General features: G+C 43.4%; 1 pseudogene; it reads right to left on the reverse strand.

Moving 5' to 3' along the window:
- Positions 1-4,511: 4,511 nt before the first annotated feature.
- The window catches only part of LOC138173106 (zinc finger protein 850-like), a 784,878-nt pseudogene continuing 773,322 nt past the window's right edge, over positions 4,512-16,067 (reverse strand).

The raw sequence follows: 16,067 nt of genomic DNA on the forward strand, positions 1-16,067 counted from the left end.
AGTGTCTGGTCCCTTATCCTGCCACGTGACCTTCAGAATCTTCATAAGACAATTCAGATGGAAGCAATTCAGTCTCCTGGTACGACACTGGCAGTATGCCCAGGCATACAACAATGAGGTCAGTACAACAACTCTGAGGCCTTCAGTCTGGTAGTCAGTCCAATACCTCTCCTCTCTACACTTTCCTTGGCAACCTTTCAAGCACTGAACTATCTCTGGCCATGCAGGTGTCAACTCAAAATTAGTTATGGGACATAGGAAACAATCTGAGGTACAAAATGTGCTAGTAGATACCGATGAATTAGAACACATGAGAGGTTATTTGTGAGGAAGATCAAGTAATTTCTTGGTAATTTGTGGCAAAGCTGTGACTTTCAGAGCTCTTTTAAAAATGTTATTTATTTTTAATTTTCAACATTCATCTCCACAAGATCTTGAGTTACAGTTTTTTCTCTCCCTGTCTTTCCTCTACCCCCCCCCCCCAAAGCAGCAAGCCTACTGAATACCTCTTCCCCCAATCTGTTCTCTCTCATATCCTCCCCCTTCACACCCCTAACTTTCTAGTAGGTCAAGATTGGTCTCTATACCCCAGTACCTGTATATCCTATTTCCCAGGTGCATGGAAAAAAAAAACCCAATTTTTAAACATTTGTTTTTAAAACTTTTGAGTTCCAGACTTTTTTCCCCTTCTTCCCTCCGCACTCACCCCCACTGGGAAGACAAGCAATTCAATATAGATTGTACATGTGTTGTTACCCAAATCTCCTCCACAGTAGTTATACTGTGAAATACCAACTTCCCTCCATCCCATCCTGCCACACACCCACTCCACCTTCTCCCTCAACCACATCCCCCTTCAAAAATGCTTGCCTTCAACTACCATCTCCCCCAGTCTGCCGTCCCCTTTATCTTCCCCCCCTCCTATTCACTATCCCATATTATCCTGTAGTGTAAGATACCCAATTGACTGGGTATATTATTATTCCCTCCTCAGGATAAATTCAATGAGAATCAGGTTGTCCTATGCCCTTTCACCTTCTTGCTCTTCCCCTCCATTGTCACAGTTTTCTCTTGCCTGTTTTATATAAGATAATTTACCCTAATCTATTGCTCCCTTCTTCTCTCAATAAATTCCTCGCATCTCTTAATTTCATTTTTTAGATATCATCCCTTCATATTCAACTCCTGCTGTGCCCTGTATGTATCTATGAACATACAAATGCCCATACTCACATATTTACATACACATGCATCTTTCTATATACATATATAGATATAGATATACATTCCCTTCAGCTATCCTCACAATGAGAAAAGTTTTATGAGTTACAATTATCATTTTTCCATGTAGGCATGCAAATAGTTCAACTTTAATAAATTCCTTATGATTTTTCCCTGGTTACCTTCTCATGGTTCTCTTACTTGTGTTTGAAAGTCAAATTTTCTATTCAGCTTAGGTTCATTCCATCAAGAATGCTTGAAAGTCCACTATTTCATTGAATGACCCTATTTTCCCCTGTAGCATTATACTCAGTTTTGCTGGGTAGGTGATTCTTGGTTTTAATCCTAGCTCCTTTGACCTCTGGAATATCAGATTCCAAGCTCTTTCAATCCCTTCATGTAGAAGCTGCTAGGTCTTGTGTTATCCTGATTGTGTTTCCACAATACTCAATTGTTTCTTCCTAACAGCTTGCAGTATTCTCTTTGACCTGGGAACTCTGAAATTTGAGTATAATATTCCTAGTAGTTTTCTTTTTGGGATCTTTTTCAAGAGGTGATCAGTGAATTCTTTTGATTTCTATTTCTAGAACCCTCTGGTTCTAGAATATCGGTGTAATTTTGCTTGACAGTCTCTTGAAAGATGGTGTCTAGACTCTCTTTTTAATCATGGTTTTCAGGTAGACCAATAATTTTTAAATTATGTCTCCTGGATCTATTTTTTCAGGTCAGTTGTTTTGCCAATAAGATATTTCACACTGCTTTCTATTTTTTCATTGGTTTGAATCTGTTTTATAGTATCTTGGTTCCTCATAAAGTCATTACATTACAATTGCACAAATCTAATTTTGAAGGGAGTTATTCTTTCCAGTTTTTGAAATTCCTTTTCCATCTAGCAAATTTGACTTTTTAAAGCATTCTTTTCCTCATTGGCTTCTTGGGCCTCTTTTGATGTTTGAGTTAGTCTATATTTTAAGGTGTTATTTTCTTCAGTATATTTTCGGGTCTCCTTTGGCAGGTTGTTGACTCATTTTTCTGGATTTTCTTGCATCATTCTCATTTCTCTTCCCAATTTTATCTCCACTTCTCTTACTTGATTTTCAAACTCTTTCTTGAGCTCCTCCATGGCCTATAAACTGTTTTTTCTGGGAGGCTTTTGATGCTGGAGTTCTGACTTTCATGTCTTCCTCCCACTCCATAACTTAATCCTTTTTGTCCCCAAAAAAAGAATCCTATGGTCTGTTTGGGCTTCCATTGCTTGCTCATTTTGACAGCCAATTACTTCACTTTGAGCTCTCTGTCATGGTAGAACTCTGCTTCCAGAAAGTAAAGTTTTGTGCTAAATCACTGGGGTTTTTACAGCTGCAGGAGCTATTAGTTGGGCACTCTCTCTAGAGCAACCACACACTCTAGCTCACTGGTCACACACCCCAGAACCACCACCCAAGACAGGGATCCGGATCCAAGCAGGTCAAAGCAAGAGTGGTTGCCGTCTGAATAGTCCCCTGGTCCCCCTACAGTCTGCAGGACAGGAGCTCCAGAAGTAGCCACGTGGCAGCGGCTGCAGCCACGGTGCCTCCTCCACTTCTTGCTCTGGGGGTAGCAGCCCAGTAAGGGGCTGTAGGAAGACATTCTAACCAAGCTCATGGCAGGGAGGTCAAGGACCTGCAGTGCCAGAAGGGGGTACCGAGCCTGGAAAGCAGGAGGATTTTGTCCTGGGGTCTAGCTAGGAGTTGACAAGGACTCCTGAGACCCTCTGGGGAGCTTAGGCCTGGCATCCCTCAAGGGAGACCAGACACAGGGAGCCAGTGCCTGGGACGTGACCACAATGTGGATACAAATGGTGCCCTAGGGAGTAAAAAGAATATTAAGAGGTGCTTTTCCAGTACTTTGTGAGGCTCCTCCGAAGGGAGCCTCATTCTCCAACTCATCCTGTAACTTGAAAATATTCTAAACTCCATTCGCCCTTAATTTGAAACACCATAAAACTTCTCCTTACCTTGGACCAAAAGAATTGCTTTTGTATCTCTTGTCCTGTGTCCCCCTTGTCCTTAACCTTTAACCTGTGTCTCTCCACCCCCACCTGTCCTTAATCTTTAACTACCATAAACCCTAAAACTACATCATCATCCTGAACATCTGCAGGCTGTATAGCTTTCTGTCTATATAGGCCTGCTACCCCCAATACCTCTACTTTTCCTCTTCCCCATACCTACAACGAAGGTCCTTCCTTGTGATTTCATCTAAATAAAAGCTCTCAATGGCTAAAGAGAATGTCACTTGAGTGAATTCGTTCACACTGGAACCATTCTCCCAAATGTGTCCCTATGACAGGAAAGTTGTGAGTCTGGGTAAAGTGAGGCAGGTAAGAGCTTTGCTTCATATATTCCGAATAGGATCCTAATTAGGAAAATTCCTTGTTTTTTATTTTGGATGGGGGAGGTCAGGGTATTTGGGGTTCAGTGACTAGCCCAAAGACACATGGCAAGTACATCTTAAGTGTCTGAGGCTGAATTTGAACTCAGGTCCTCCTGACTCCATGGCTGGTGCTCTATTCACTGTGCCACCAACTTACTCTTCAAGTAAAGTTGCCTCTCAGTCCCTCCCTAATCACTGACGCCTGACAACTAACAGGAAGAGAGATGGGAGTGAGGTGTTACGAAAACTCAAAAAGACAAGTTCTAGGGAGCCCTTAAATTTCCTCTACTTTTGCAATGTGACAAATAGCAGATAGTACCAAAACAGCAGACTGGGTGATGCCTTCCCCAACACTGCCTGCCTTATGGATTGAAAAGGTACATCTTATAGGCTTGTTTTTCTGCATTCCTGTGGTTTTTATGCCTTAATACATTGTTAAGTTTTGTAAAGGTGCCAGAAACAGCTGAGTAATAGGTATACTCCATCCTATTCTCATTTGGATTTCTCCAGGAGTCTATTTTATCTAACTTTTATAAATTCTTTTTCTTTAATTCTAAATTTACCTAGTCTTGACAGATCTAAGTGGAAGACTCCTAAATATGCTACCGTGTTTCCCCGATAATAAGACCTATCCCGAAAATAAGCCCTCCCCTTACTGTGTAAGATTCCTCTAAAATAAGCCCTATTGAGTTTGCTACTGTAGTGAAGGTGATCCCCTGCACTACACGCTACATTACAGGTACCCTCTGTATGCACCGTCCCCCCCCCCCCCCGTGAAACGCACGTGCGCTCCAAGCTGCATTCAATCAGAGCTGCAGCAGTGAGCGCAGTCATCCTGTTCTACCCCAGTGATTTGCTTATTGAATAAAGGTACATTTTTTGGTTCACATTTACCTGTTTATTAAAATTGATGTCAATGTTCATTAAAATAAGCCCTCCCCTGAAAATAAAAAAACACCAGTGTCTTATTATCGGGGAAACACGGTAAAACAATTAGGAAATGTAGATATACATGTTTACATGAGTAGGTATGAATGTATTTGTACACACGTCTGTAAATGCACTTAGGTGGCACCTAGCAGCCCCTAAGCATTTGGAAGGCCTATAATATTCAGTGGTCAATAAGGCAAATATTGTGCTAAGGACTGGGCTGCAGGGCCATCTATCAGGGAGGTGCAAGTACAGAGCCAGCAGCAGAGGACTCAGCCAGCCTCCCTGGGGCCTCACTCCTCTGGTAACCTGGGACTCAACCTCCCTGGGACCCTGCAGCTCACCTGGAGCTGGGACACAGGACCATCCTCAGGATCCATCCCCAGAGGTCACCTAACCCAACTCCCAGTCCCAGGGGAGGGGGCCCTAAGGGGAAACTGCACATGCTCAAGCAGGCATGGACAGGAAGTAGCTCCTTGGAGCCTCCCTGAGGTCTGGCAGAAGGCTGAGGGGGTGGGGCTACTTTCTGATTTTCCAGGGAAGACTGGTTTATGTTGTGATGACCTGCCTTCTGGGAAATGTAATCAGTTCTTGAAGTAACAGGGCTTAACAAGAATGGGCAGGGCAGGGCCCAGGTGGGGTCTCCTGTAGATTCCAGTTGGCTGAGGCCAAGGTGGGGTCTGGACTTCTAGACAGAGAAGCCTGAAAATTCAGCACTAAACAGGAGGGCGAGGTCAAGGATGGGGCACAGTGGGGGAGAAATAGGGAGCAGGGCCTGAGCACTTCTGGAGCCCAGATGGCCCAGTGAGGTAGTCATGTGCCTGGGCTCCTCCAATGTCCTTCCAGACATCATGTTTGGATGTGCAGTCTCTGGGCCTCCTGTACATCCCCTGACTAGGGAGGAAGGATATCGTTACCCAAGCTCTCCTGCAGGGTTGGAGCTGGGGTGGGAGAGAAGGGGCTACTCTTGTCCTATGGATGGAGGACCAAGCTCCCCATTTCAATGGCCTTCTGCGAGGAAAACTGAGGAGGACCAGAAACCTGGGAAGCCCACTATTTTGGGGAGGCAGGAGCCCCCCCACCTGGAAGAGGTGAGAGCCCCCTCCCACTTGAGGAAGTGATGTCAGTCTGGGGTACTGGGGGTGGGGGGGATTAGTCTGCCGGCTCAGAGGGGAAAGAGGCTCCCTGCTGTGTCTAGACCGCTGTGCACAGGGCTGGTCTGGGAACAGAAGAGTCTCCTGGTCCAAGACTGAGGGAGGGGTCAAGTCCTCCAGGCCCCTGTGAAGATGAGCCCGCCTCTCACTGTAATATTCATTCTCAATCATGTCTAAGCATCAGAATTGATTTGTACCTGTTGGCAATGTCCACTTATCTGAGGGCACATAAGTGCTGAGACCCCTCTGTGATTCCTCCTAGTTCACTTGACAGAGCTAAAGGACCACTGTGTTATGGAATATTCACTAGCCTGAATTAGTGAAACCACTGACCAGAAAATGTGCCCTTGGACACTTCTTTCATCACATTTCTTTGGAAGGAGTTGGTGGACCTAAGAAGTTTTATCACATTCCAAATACTCATGAGGTTCCTCTCCAGTTTAGATTCTCTGATGTTGAGCAAGATTCAAGGTCTGCGGGAAAGCATTTATGTATTAATTACATTCCTAAGGTATCTGTCCAGTGTGGGTTCTTCCATGGATAGTAAAATGGGTCCTTTGTTTGAAAGCCTTTCAATACTGATTATATTGATAAGGTTTCTCTCTAGTATGGATTTTCAGATGTTTAGAAAAAGCAGAGCTCCATCTAAAACCTTTTCCACACTGATTACATTCATAAGGTTTTTCTCAGGGTGCATTCTCTGATGTTTAGTAAGTGTAGATTTCACTCTAAAAGCCTTTCCACATTGATCCAGTGTGGAACTCTGGAGCCCTCCAGTGTGGGCTCTCTGATATTCAACAAGCTTATGTTTGAGTTTGTAAATCTTTCCATTTCCACTGATTTCATTTACAAGGTTTCTCTCCAGTGTGGATTCTCTGATGTCCAGTTAAATGAGCCCTCTGTCTGAAAGCCTTTCCACAATGATTACCTTCATAAGGTTTCTCTCCTGTGTGGACTCTCTAATGTGCAGTAAGTTTGAAGTTCTTTCTGAAAGCCTTTCCACGTTCCTTATATTCATAAAGTTTCTCCCCAGTGTGGATTTTCTGATGTGTGACAAGACTGCAGCTCTCCGGGAAAGCTTTACCACATTGATCACATTTATAAGTTTTCTCTCCAGTGTGACTTCTGATGTACAAAAAGGTTAGATTTCTGTCTGAAAGCCTTTCCACACTGCTTACGTTGATTTGTGTGTGTGTGTGTGTCTGTGTGTGTGGATTTTTGATGTGTGAGGAGACTGGACCTCTGTGTAAATGCTTTACCACATTGATTACATTCATAGGGTTTCTCTTCAGTGTGGATTTTCTGATGTACATTTAAATAGGCTCTCTGTTTGAAAGCCTTTCCACACTGATTACATTCATAGGGTTTGTCTTCTGTGTGGATTCTTTGATGTACAACAAGATCATAGCTTCTACTAAAAGTCTTTTCACACTGATTACATGCATAAGGTTTTTCTCCAGTGTGGATTCTCTGATGTACATTTAAACTGGACCTCTGTTGGAAAGCATTTCCACATTGATTACATTTATAAGGTTTCTCCCCAGTGTGACTTCTCTGATGTACAACAAGTTTACATATCCGTCTGAAAGACTTTCCACATTGATGACATTCATAAGGTTTCTCTCCAGTGTGCACTCTCTGATGTACAGCTAGTTCAGATTTCACTCTGAATGCCTTTGCACATTGATTACATCCATAAGGTTTCTCTCCAGTGTGAATTCTCTGATGTACAGCTAGTTCAGATTTCACTCTGAAAGCCTTTGCACACTGATCACATTCATATGGTTTCTCTTCAGTGTGGATTCTCTGATGTACAACAAGATCATAGCTTCTACTAAATGCCTTTCCACACTGATTACATTCATAAGGTTTCTCTCCAGTGTGGATTCTCTGATGTACAGTTAAACTGGACCTCTGTTGGAAAGACTTTCTACATTGATTACATTCATAAGGTTTCTCTCCAGTGTGCATTCTCTGATGTACAACAAGTTTACATTTCCGTCTGAAAGACTTTCCACATTGATGACATTCATAAGGTTTCTCTCCGGTGTGTACTCTCTGATGTACAGCTAGTTCAGATTTCAGTCTGAATGCCTTTGCACATTGATTACATTCATAAGATTTCTCTGCAGTGTGAATTCTCTGGTGTACAGCTTGTTTAGATTTCAGTCTGAAAGCCTTTGCACATTGATTACATTCATAAGGTTTCTCTCCTTTGTGCATTCTCTGATATATAGCTAGTTCAGATTTCAGTCTGAAAGCCTTTGCACATTGATTACATTCATATGGTTTCTCTGCAGTGTGAATTCTCTGATGTACAGCTTGTTTAGATTTCAGTCTGAAAACCTTTCCACACTGATTGCATGTATAAGTTTCCTCTCCGTCGTGAATTCTCTGATGGATAAGGAAGAATGAGCGTTCACTAAATGCTTCATCACGTTGCGCACACTCATGTGGTTTCTCTTCAGTCTGAATTTTTTGATGGTTAATAAGAGATGACTGTTGACTCAGGTCCTTCCCATAATGATGACAATCATATGGTTTCTCTCCCATGTGGACTCTGAGAAATACAGCACAGAGTTCTCTCCCAGTGACCTCACAGGCACCATCACTCCTGAGAGTCTTCTCATGATTTTCATTCACAAAAACGACTGGCTTTTCAGAAGTCTCCTGCATTTTAGGTGCAATCTCTCCTTCTGCCAGAAACAAACAATAAAATATATATACAGAGAAACATGTACACATATACATAATATAATCCTTCCCCTCCTTTGGAAAAAAGTAAGCTAACTGATCTACATCCTACTTTCCCAGGCTAAGAGAAAATTCATCAAAGTTCAATGAACAGAATCAGTCATTTTAAGATGCCATTTGTTTACATCTGCAGGATAACTTGATTTACGAAGACCTTCAGAGACAATCACATTGGATCCTCAGAAACACCAGTGACAATAACAGGACCAGCATTCTCATTATATTCACAAGTCAGGCCATGAGCTTAGAATGGATGAGGGGACTGACCAACCTCTGAGTAGCTGAGACTACAATTTCAACTCTGCAAGTGGGCATGCTCTGTCCATGGCACTAGAGGGCCTTTCTCCATCAAACTTTCTTTTCTTTTGCTATTCAGAAAATTTATTTTATTATAGCAGGCTGACTTCTTCCCTTCTTGTCTTCCTATTCCCTGGCACACAATGGCATTGAAAAGAGGCCAATTGGGGCGGCCAGGTAGCACAGCGAGTAAGAGCACCGGCTCCAGTGTTGACAAAACCTGAAGATCGAATCCCGGGCTCAGACACTTAGCACCCACCCAGAAACACCTGGCCGTGTAACCTTGAGCAAGTTACTTAACCCCAATTGCTTAGGGGCGGCCAGGTGGCTCAGCTAGTAAGAGCACCGGCTCCAGTGTCAGGATGACCTGGATCAAATCCGGGCTTGGATACTCAGCACCACACCCAGAAATAATAACTGGTCGTGTAACCTTGAGCAAGTTACTTAACCCTGATTGCTTTAAAAAAAAAAAAAAGAGGCCAATTAATAATCCCATGATGGGCTCTAAGGGTTCAAATGAAAAGAAGCATCAATCAACATAGCAAACTTCATCATCACCTTATTTGAAGAAATTACCACTGGTATTCCCAACCTTGAGCAACCACAAGGCTGATCAGTCAACAGCCATCAATCTGGGCAAGAGCCTCCACAAGCAACAAGATTATGGATCCAGAGGGGTAGCTAGGTGCCACAGTGAGTAAGAGTGCTGGGCCTCAAGTCGGGGGGACCCGAGTTCGGTTCCAGACTCAGACACGTAACACCCACACACACACAAAAACTAGCCATGTAACCTTGGGCAAGTTACTTAATCCCAATTGCCCTCCAAAAAGCAAAAAAAAAAAAAAAAGGTTATGGATCCAGGAAGGCTCAGATGATGGTTAGATTTTTGTAGCAATAAAGTATTTTTTAATTAAGGCATGTACCTTGATATTTTGGACACAATAGCATTGTACAGTTAATGGACAGCAGTGCAGTGTAAACTGAAACTTTATATGCACTGGAAAAGAAATTTAAAAATCATGTTACTTGCTTTATTGCTCTCTTAATTTAGCTGAGTGCTCTGGAACCAAACCCACAATATCTCTGAGGTGTGTGTGTTTTTATCATTCTTATTATGATTTTGACTCTTTCTTGCCTAATTCTCCTCTCTCTTTTTTGTAAGCAACTGTGGGTAAGTAACTTGCTCAAGGTTACACGGCCAGGTGTTTCTGGGTGGGTGCTAAGTGTCTGAGCCCGGATTCAATCCCAGGTCATCCTGAATCTGGGGCCTGTACTCTTATTCTCTGTGCTACCTGGCCACCCCTCTCCTCTCTTTTCTTAAACCATTACTAGCCTCATTCTTTGAGTTCCCATATATCCCACTGAACAATATTTCTTTCCATTTCCAAACACCCTCTTTTCTGTGAATCAGCTAAGAACAATGTTCCCACTCTATTGCTTCTTCTCAAAGCATCTCCATGTTTTCATGCCAGATTGGGGCATGAAACAACAGGGATTGACTTTTCCCTTCCAAAAGCTCAGTTGAGTGCCTAGAAAACTGGTTAATGCATGCATGTTGAGTGACTGACTGGGCCCAGGGCTGAAACCAGGTCCCAGCCTCTACCACAATCCCAGTATTCTAGGCTCTCAGTTGGCAAATGCATGTTCTGGCCCCAGTTCTGTTTCTAGCTCTTATACTATAACCCCTATAGTAAGGGACCTCTGTCAGGTTCAAATCCTGCTGGGACCTGAGCAGACCCAGAGTAAAGATCACAGAGACTTCTTTTCTAGCTCCTGAAGCATCAAATGCTATGGGACACCTGGGAGTTTTTACTTCCTATTTCCCCAAACTAAGAGTACCTGTCACCTCAAAGAATCTGGCCAATGATTCTCCAAGAAGGAGCCAAAGATGGAGCTTCAGAGAACAGGGGAGGGGCACAGGTTCATGATTTATGTAAAGCCCACTCTTTCCTTTATTCTAAGTAAGGCAGCAACCTTTGCTATGGAGAGAGGAAAAACCATAAAGCCAGGCTGTCTGCGTCCTCACCACATTGGGTCTGTATAATCCCACTGTAGCAGGGCTATCCTTTGATACCTCCCTAACTGTCCCTTGGGGCAACTAGGAAGTAGAGTGGATAGAGCAAAGCTCGGAAAGACTTGAGTTCAAATCCAGCCTCAGACCCTTACTTGCTGTGTCATCCTCAGTAAGTCACTTAGGTTTCTTGGCCTCAGTTTCCTCATCTGCAAAATGATGCAGAAAAGTTAAAGGAAAACCTCTCCAGTGTCTTGCCAAAAAACCCCAGCCGGGATCATGAAGAGGCAGAAGTGACTGAAATGACTGAACAACAGCACGACTGCCTCCCTAGCAAAAGGATCACATGTAAATCCTCTCTGGGGCTGTTAATCACCTGCCTCTTCACCATCTGCCCTCCTCCTCCTCCTCTTCTCATTTTCTTTCATCTTATTTTCCCCCCAAACATGCTGTACTTCAGGGGTGCAGGCCTCCTTCTGTCCGGTGACCAGGACACTCCACCTCCCAACTCTGGGGACGTTCTGTGCCAGCCCCATGCCTAGAATGCTTGTGCTGGCTTCCCTGAAGCCCCAGCCAGAGCCCACCTTCCACAATACGCCTTTCTAGTCCTCCTTAGTCTTAGGGCCTGCCCTCTCTCAGTGAGCTCCACTTTCTCCAGTCTAAAACAGGTTTCCACACTGTTGTTGGCATGTTGTCTGTCTCCCAGTTTGTGAGCTCCAGGAGATCAGGGAATGTTGCTTGTATGTTTTTATATCCCTGGGACTAATCAGAAGGACTGGCACAGAGCAGGCCCTCAATAAATTCTCACTCACTTGAAGAAGGTCTAAGAAAGAGCCCAGATTGGAAACCGAACCCCTTTTGCACTTTCAGGAGAGTTCCTGCCCCAGAATTCCAAATAATGACTTTATATGCGATCACAGATTTATCACTGGAAGGGCACTGAAAGGCATGGTGTCCAAATCCCTCATTTTACAGATGGGGAAACTGAGGTTCAGTCGTTTGGTGACTTATTTAGGATCCCACTTCTAAAAATTTTCTCAAATTTCGAAGTCACGTCTTCTTGCCCCCAAATCTAGCACTTGCCAGCCCCACACCTGGAAGCCTCTTGTCATCACAGCTTTTATAAACCTGTTTTCCCCTGATTCACCTGGATGCCAGCTCCTCAGGTCTTCTTGCTCCAGCAGCCATGACGCTTCCCTTTGCTCAAAATGAGAGATCAGATCTCTTCTGGGAACTGGCAGCCCTGGGCATAGGGAATCAGGATGAGGATGGAGAAAACTTGTCATTTAGGTGTCTTTAGAGAAAAAAGTGTGCATGTAAAGCTACTCCATTTTGAGAGTCACTTGATCATGTTAACACAGATCTGCCTTATTCTCCCATTAAGGCTTCTAAAGGCAAACTAGGATAGGCCAGATCAGCCTTGAGCTCCTGAAAATCAGACCCTGCTGAGTCAGCTTTTGCCTTGTCACCTCCCCTGCTCCTTCTTCCCTCACCTATAAAAACCTTGGAATTCTACAAGGAGCCTTTGCCCCTTCTAGTGAGGTTCTCCTGCTGGGGAACCCAGTGAACCTCAGTCCAAATTCTGATTCAGGGCCAATCTGTTATTCTTGTCAGTGACAGGGTCTAACAAGCAAGGAATACATATTTCTTCCCAGAAGTCCTGAAGCAAAGTTTCCATAGCATTTAGTTTGGGAGCTTTGGAGAGAGATGGAGCCAAACTGGAATAAAAAATTAGACGTGGTGCACCTTTTTCATAGGAGGAGGAATACATTGCATAATTTCCATTATCTAGAAATTAGAGGCAGCTGGTAGCACAATGGTAAGAGCCCTGGGCCAAAGGCAGGAATACCAGGGTTTAAATCCAGACTCAGACAGTTACTAGCTGTGTCCTCCTGAACAACTCAGTTAACCTCTGTTTCCTTCAGTTTTCTCAAATATCAAATGGGGATAATAACATCACCTAATGATATCATATTGTAAAGAAAGCACTTAGCACAAGAGCTGATGAACAGCAGTTGAACAGAAATGCTTATTCCCTTCCTTCCATTCCCACCATCCAGGCTGGACTTTGGGAAAATGTAGAGGAAGAACGAGGACAAATGTGCCCTATGACCTTTAGCTGGGAGCTACAAACTGAGGCTTCTCACAAAGAAGAATTCCCTAAATACTTGGCCCATCCCAAAGAAGAAGGGTGCAGGAAAAAGCTTCCTAAGCAGTTTTTAGATATTTGGCAAACAAAATTCGGGTCCAGGGACAGACTGCACTACATCATGTGGGAAGACTTCCACACCTGAAATTCTTCAACACTGATCTCATCTGGGACTTCAAGCTACCTAGAATTGGCAAGAGACAGCTTCAGGGGCAATCAGGCAACCTCCTGGTTCTCTTCACACAAGGTACTGAGCTTTTATAGGAAAATGTGGCAGCAGGAGGACCCTGTCTCTGGGACACAGGAGACCAGCGCTTTTCCCTTTCAAGTAACTGATATATGCTCAAAACCAGCACACTCATGAATGAAGATATTGCCTCTGATACCAGATTTAGAGGGAACAGAGGAAGTGTCCTTACCCACGTAGAGCAGGTTCCGGGCATTCTCCAGCATGACCTCCTTGTACAAGTCCTTCTGAGGAGGGTCCAAGAGGCCCCACTCCTCTGGGGTGAAGTCCACTGCCACATCCTTGAATGTCACCAACTCCTACATCACCAAATGTCACAACATTTAGACTTGAAAGGAAACTCCACAATTCTTGTAGTCTAACCTTCCTCAAGTGAGAGGAGAAAGCTGAAGCACAGAAAGGGGATTTACTCAGGGCTTGTACCATTCATGAGTGTCAGAGTCAACACTTGAAACCATGGTCAATAAGAGGCCAATGGAATGTTCAGGAAAGCATTTGGCATGGTGAGCTGGAATAAAGTTTAAAGGGTCTTACTATGGGATGTGCCTCCCTGTGGAGTGTGTGTGAAAGGATGCATTGGAAGTGTGAGGGAGGAGGATCTGGGGAGGAGAAAGAGAGAAGATGATGGGAATTCCTTCCTTCTCAGATTCAGTGGGGAGTTTGTGAGAAGCTCACAGGCACAGGGTATTCTGGGAAGGGACAGGAATGTCTGTGTGATCATAGGAAAGAGAGGAAAGAGAAAGAAATTTCCTGAGAAGCTGAAACCAAGTCTTCTCTAGACCTAACATGGAAAGGATTCATAAGACACCGTAATTACCATCAGGAGTAAATTAAGGGACGGACATGAGACATTCCAACCAAGTAAAACAGAATTAGCTGTTGTCACTCTGAGGGCTTGAGGCTGCCCTGGTGTGATGGGCCAGGGCCAAACTTCTCATGCCTTTGCTTTATGGTGACTTTCATTCTGCAATAGCATGTATGTCTTTATTATAATATTTAGTTTCATGGCTGGTCATTTGTGTTGTTCTTTATGCTCAAAGAGGACCAAAAGACATCCCCATATCCGGGTCAATGTGTGTCTGACCAGGGATGATCAGACTAACGAAGCCCAAAAGGCCCTACCAGAGCTCGGGCACAAAAAGTGTATGTCAACATCTGGGGTGGGGATGGCTCTCAGTGTGCACCTTCCCATCCTTTTGAGTTACTGCAATTCTGCTTTCCTCACATGGCACAGCACATTCTCTGAGGTGGGCACGCCATGCGGGGTCATCCTTTGACAGTGTCTCCCATGTGTCACCACTGATTATAAAGTTCTTCAGAGAGACTTTGGAAATTTCCTTTAATCGCTTCTTCTAACCACCCTGTGAGAGCCTTCCTTGCATGCTGTCTCCATAAAACAGTGTTTATGCAAACATCGTTTTGGCTTCTGAACAGCATGGTCAGCCCAAGGGAAGTTGTGCTCTACCAGTAAGAGAAGTAGTAGTGGGGAAATGATCTCACATAAAAGGGGCAGAGAAGAGCAGTTACACCGAAGGGGAAGGTGGGGGAGATGGTAAGGGGGGGGCTTGATCCTTACTCTTATCCAAATTGACTCAAAGAAGGAATAACGTACATGCTCAGTTGGCTATAGAAATCTATCTCATCCTATACATAAATTAAAGGGGACAGGGACGGGGTGTGGGGACTGATAGAAGGAAGGACGGGTTGGTGGAGGTGTTGGTGAGAAATAAATCACTGTTGAAGAAGGATAACATGAAAACTGAGACAGAGAGGATAACCAAGGGGAAAATGTGATGGAGGGAAATATACAGGTATTTGTCATATGTATAAAAATGAATTTAATGAACTTACCCATAAAGAGGAGTGGATAGCAGAATGAAATAAAAATCAGAATCCTACAATGTGCTATTTACCAGAAAAATATTGGAAGCAGAGATAAACACAGAGTAAAAGTTGAGGGGCTGGAAGCAGAAACATACAGGCAACAAATGGTATGGCATCTAAGTTTGAAAGTACAACTTAAATGAGTCATAGAAGGAAATAAGACAATAAACGATACTAGTGGGGGCACCTCAACTTTCCCCTCCCAGAATTTGCTTAACCTAACTATAAAATAAACAAGAAAGTTAAGGGCATTATTAAATTTTAGAAAACCTCAATCATTGGGCCTTTGGATAACAGAATAAATTATTTTTCTCAGCAGTACATGGCATTCATACAAAAACTGCCCTTGGATTACAGCATAAAAACCTCATCATCAAATGCAGAGAAGCAGAAATATAAAGCACTTCCCATTCAGATCATTATAAAAAAAACTTACATTCACTGAAGGGAACTGAAAAGACTGAGTAAAAATTTCACTAATCCAGAAGAATAAATGTATCAAAGAACAAATCAAAGAAATAACAATTCCTGTAAGTTCATAAAAACAATGAGACACCATAGCAACATTTATGCAGTGAAAGCAGTCCTTGGGAGAAAATTCATATATCCAAACTGTTACATCAATCAAATACAGAAATAACAGATCAATGAAAAGCTACTTAAAATAGCTAACATTTTTAGCCAAGTTACAAGATATAAAATAAACCCACAGAAATAACTGACATTTCTATATATTACCAAAAAATTCCAACAACAAAAGACAGAAGGAGAAATTCTATTGAAAGTAACTGTGAGGGGCGGGCAGGTGGCTCAGCGAGTAAGAGCACCGGCTCCAGTGTTGGGACGACCTGGAGATCGAATCTCGGGCTCAGACACTCAGCACCACACCCAGAAATAACTGGCCGTGTAACCTTGAGCAAGTTACTTAACCCTGATTGCTTAATTAAAAAAAAAAAAAGAAAGTAACTGTGGACAACAGGAAATACCTGGGAGTCAATCTTCCAA

This window comes from Petaurus breviceps, unplaced genomic scaffold (genome assembly GCF_028583685.1).
Source record: "Petaurus breviceps papuanus isolate PSGF00001 unplaced genomic scaffold, PetGlider_PUasm1.0 563, whole genome shotgun sequence".
Taxonomy (NCBI): Eukaryota; Metazoa; Chordata; class Mammalia; order Diprotodontia; family Petauridae; genus Petaurus; species Petaurus breviceps.